We start from the raw sequence: 5,099 nt of genomic DNA, 5'->3' as shown, positions 1-5,099 counted from the left end.
AAATTAGAGTAGTAAGAAAGAAATTACTTTTAGAGCTATGGCTAGGGGAAGAATCCGTGATCAAGTAAGTGATGGAGAGGATCACGAAAGAGAGAATGGACAAGTTGATCACTCAAAATGGAAAATTTTAGCTCAGAACAAAGCCAATTTGGCTAAGATTAGGAAGGAAACAGTGGGAAAATGGGGGGAAAAACCTTTTTAGTGAGTCTCTTTGATAAAATTTTATTTCCAACATCCATAAGGAGCTGAATCAAATTACAAAATTGAAAGCTATTCTCTGCTTAATGGTTAAAGTAGTCAAAGGATATTAACAAGCAATTATTAAGGGAAGAAATCCAACATGTGGAAAAGTGCTCCAAATCACTAATTATTAGGGGAGTGTAAATTAAAGTTAACAAGGCAACTAGAATTTATTAAGTGCTATTATGGAACTGGAAAGTGTGTAATAAGTCCCCCAAATCCTGTTTTTAGTCACAGGCCCTTGTGCAGCCAAGGTCTATCCATACCTGTCATGGAGGAGCTTGGGTAGAGGTCAATACAGCAAGGTCCTTCCGTGAAACTTTCCCTGACAATTCTTTCTCCTCCTCATTAATTGTGTTCTATCCTTCCTCAAATTTCTCACAGAATTTTTTTCAGTCCTTTCCTTCATTGATTGATTACCCTCTCCCTACCTAGCACAACACATTGCACATTTTTCAGTTCCTCTTCAGTTGTTTCAGTCTTGTCTGACTCTTTGTGACCCTGTTTGGGGTTTTGTTGGCAAAGATACTGGAATGGTTTGCCATTTCCTTCACTAGCTCATTTTACAGATGAGGAAACTGAGGCAAACAGGGTTAAGTGACTTGTCCAGGGTCACACAGCTAGGAAATATCTGAGGTTAGATTCAAACTTAGGAAGGTGAGTCTTCATGATTCCAGGCCTAGCACTCTATCCACTGCGTCACCTAGCTGTCCCTTCCTTGCTATGTTAAGTACATTGCCTTAAACATCCTAAGCCTTTGTCAAATGGATTCCAAACTGAATTAAAAGGAGAATGGCCAAAACAGGAGGCCTTCCTATGTAATTACATTGTCTGAAGTTAGCACTTTAACCACTAGATGGCGACCTTGCACAGGTAAGAAAATTACTGATGGTATTTATGGAGAGAAACCTGGCCACTATTTGTCTGGAATTTTTGAATCCCTAGGTCGAAGAATAACAACCATAGTCCTTACTTGGGCACCATCAGATGAGGAGCAGGTTGACGAAATATGAGGCACTAAAAAGTGGGCCTATGAGCACATATTGTGTCAACCCACCCTCCGTCCTGATGGGCACTGTGTTTTCTGGGCCGCTTTTCAAGATGAGGAAGAATAATGCAGTATGTGGGACTCTTTTGTCCTGATTAGGTAAATAAACTGAGTGCGTAATGTACTCAAAGCACATAACATTATTCCTTTACAGTGGTGCCAGTGATATTCAAGTATTTATTTTGGCCAGGGGGTGGTTCCACCCAAGCACTAGTTATGGCTATGAGTCACTTGGTCCTCTGACCTATTAAGGATATTCTATAAAAGCTGTTTAAATTATGTAAATGAAGAATACTAAGCACATTATTTGAAAGAACCAATTAAATGTTACCACAGTCTCCAGAAAAACAATGACTTTCAGCTCCACGGTGATCTGGTGAAATCAATGAACCCGTTCACAGATCTGAAGTAGCAACGTCAGGCAAACTGTCTGGGATGATTTAGGAATTCTTTAGGTAAGTATCAGAGACACAAATCATCAGTCTGATGTGAGAGTATCAGGCCAGGAGTATCTTTGCAACAAGTATTATTATCCCCGTTGTATAGATAAGGAAACTGAGTCCCAGAGAGATGGAACCCAAGACCACACAGTTCTATTGGAGAAGTAGTGCTGTGGAGCCAAGATTAAAACCCAGGACTCAACTCCAGTCTTATTGTTTGTTCTTTTCTTTCAGTCTATCTGTTATACTAAACTAGGCATGAATTATTAGCTCCTTTCTGGAGAAATTCAGAGTTAAAGGATTTGTTTACTCACCAGCTAATAACTGTTAGAGACAGGATAGGGACCCAGGGCTTCTGATTCTACTTTTCCTACTGCTCAAGGGGGCCTCTCTGAGTCTCAGGTTTTTTTTTTTAAGATAATATTTGTCTTTTAAAAAATGGGGATAATACCTATTTTTATGTATCTCAAAAGTTTGTTTTTATTGTTGTTAAGGACCCTGGGAAATAATGTAGGTGAAAAGGCTATATAATCAGCTATACATATGCTATTATTTGTATATGTTACCTTATTTGTAAGAAGAAGAAAAAAGACTGGTATCGAACCGTGAACTCTATAAATCACAGAATCCATAGGATCACAGATTTACATCTGGAAGAGAGATTAGAGCCCATTGAATACAACATCCTTCATTTTACAAATGTGGAAATGAGGTAGAGAAATTAAGGGACTACGAGGTCAAGGTCACACAGCTAGTAAGTAATACAACTAGTATTTGAAGCCAGTTCAACTGAATCCAGTTCATCTGGTACCAAGTGATTCTGTTTTCTAATTTAGTTTCCATGTTTATGAAACATGGCAAATATTCGACTCTCTGTGATACTTGGAGGGGTAAAGATTGATTAGTTACAAGAAGGTAGTACTGATGAATGACTTCATGCCAATTGTCTTCTGCCAAAGAAGCTCTGGGGTTTCCCCTGCTTCCCTTTCTGAGACCAAGGTACCTCTAAGCAGTCTTTAGAATAAAAACAATAATAATGCACTTATGTCCTGGTCATGAATAATACATCAAGACCCCCCTTTATCCATCCAGCTTTCAAGACCTTTTTCTCTCCCCATGGATCCTCTCAGGGACTCTCAGGATATAGATCAGCTATTTGTCTTAAAGAGCTAATCCTTTCAAATGCTGAAGTGCTTGACTCAAAGCCTGAGAGGGTCTGGATTACATTAGTCTTCTATCGGTAGAAAGAGGGTGTAATGACATGGGTAAATTAAGGAAGCATATTTCCTCTGGTGTAAATCTCTTTCTGCCTCCCTGGTTTTAGCCAGCCATTGGGAATACACAGGAAAGGACACCCCATAGAACTCATTTCCTTGAGAATTTTCCAATATGCAAGTGATCTTCTGAAAGTAATGACCGTGGCTGCCCCAGATTGAGCTTTGCATCTCCTTGTAAGCAAATGTGGCAGCATTGGAGTGTCCTGAATGACTCTAAAGGTTTCATTGGGAGTAGCTGATGGATATGATTTTTAGTCTTTTAAGTGTTTGCCCTAAAATGATTCCATCAATCTGGCCTTCCAGCAGCCAGCGCTAGTACACTGGTATGTGTGCCGGATATGTAGTAAGAGGCTTTGGGTTGAAATCCTGACTCTGTCTATCATTTACTAGCTGTATGACCTTAGACAAGTCACTCTTTGAACTTCAGTTCCTGACTTGTAAAGTAAGGAGATTGGACAAGAGAGCTTCTGGGGTCTTTTCCAGAACTAAAACTATGATCTTTTCACTGGAAAGAAGAGAGGGAGATGGGAAGGAGAAGAATTTCTATTCAATCCAATTCAAATTGCACCTACTAAGTGCTGGGGGCCCTGTGCTAGGTCCTGGAGGACATGCAAAGACAAAACTCATCCTTGCTCATATATATGTATTTGAATTGTTATAGTACAAAATAGAATGAGGGGAGATACTATTAGTGCAAAATGTTGTGCAAGGCTGGAGGAAGAAAAGATTGTTTCTACCTGTGAAGTCACAGGAAGTTTCATAGAAGAGATAACATATTAAATGACTCTTAAATGATGCTTAAGATTTTAGTGGGTGCAGACAAAGGGAAGCATAGTAGGAACATTGTTAGCAAAGACACAGAGGTGGAAATTAATCCTTCTGCCCAGTGAGCCACTTAGGACACTTTTCTCTTAAGATTTTTTTAAACACATCAACATCAATTTTTTTTTTTCTATGACAGCATTACTAGATTTTTAGATCAGGAGGATGCTGTAGACATAATGGGCCTAAATTTTGGCAGCATATTTAAAAAAAATCTCTCATGATTCTTCATAGATAAGATGAAGAGATGTGGAAGATGAGACAATCTTATCTTAATAGATAAAATGATGGAAAAGCTGGTCAGATTATTGAATGACTGGACCCCAAAAGTAGTGATTGATCAATGTCAATCCTAAGGGAACTTTAGAACAACACCCAAAGTCTTCTTCTGTTTAATATTTTTATTAGAGCTTTGGATGAAGACATAGATGATAGCTTATGAAAACTGTAGGTGGTGTAAAACTGGGATGGCAGAATCAAGATCCCAATGGAACAGAAAAACAGGCCCAAATAAAGTGAAACATAATTGGGATACATACATGTAAATTCGTGTATGTGTGTGTGTGTAAATCCATTTTAGCCAAGTGTGGTGGTACACACCTGGGGTTTGTGTGTGTGCGTGTGTATGTGTGTGTGTGTGTGTGTGTGTGTGTGTGTGTGTAAATCCATTTTAGCCAAGTGTGGCGGTACACACCTGGGGTTTGAGTGCTGAGTCTAGCATTTACAACCTCTATGACTTTGGGTAAGTAATTCCTCACCCTGCTGATTCTCACTTTAACCAACTATAATTTGAAAATAATACCACTAGCACTAACAAACCTCACAAAGCTAACACAAGCAGAGCACTTTGGGGAAATCCTAAAGTTTTAGGTATGAGCTATTTTTAATGTGTATTTTTAATACCTACAGAAGAAATGGAAATTGGGGAAATGCTAGGTCAGAATTTTAAGCCTCCAGAAGAGCTCTACCTCTCTCCATTCCCATCAGTTCTTTTTTCTCCCTAGGCTATGTCTTTGTGACCTCCTTGTGTTCCTGTGGCTGTGTTCCTAAGAGGCCTTCCCAGAAAGCTTCCCCCTTCAGGTGGGAGGTGTCTATTATGCCCCAATTATAGGGTACTCCATCATAAAGGCAGCAAAATCTCAAAGGAGAGAAAGGCTGACTTCGTGAAGCAGTTGTGAGATATTTGTGCTTCTGAAGTTGGAAACTACAAAAAATTTTGCTCTGTTGGCAGAGACAGTAATGTTGAAATAAGTGGTTGGGTGGGTGAATACC

The sequence above is a fragment of the Vombatus ursinus genome, unplaced genomic scaffold (genome assembly GCF_900497805.2).
Source record: "Vombatus ursinus unplaced genomic scaffold, bare-nosed wombat genome assembly UNPS02014833.1, whole genome shotgun sequence".
NCBI lineage: Eukaryota > Metazoa > Chordata > Mammalia > Diprotodontia > Vombatidae > Vombatus > Vombatus ursinus.
The sequence above is the reverse complement of the archived record's forward strand: the minus strand, read 5'-3'. Positions refer to the sequence as shown.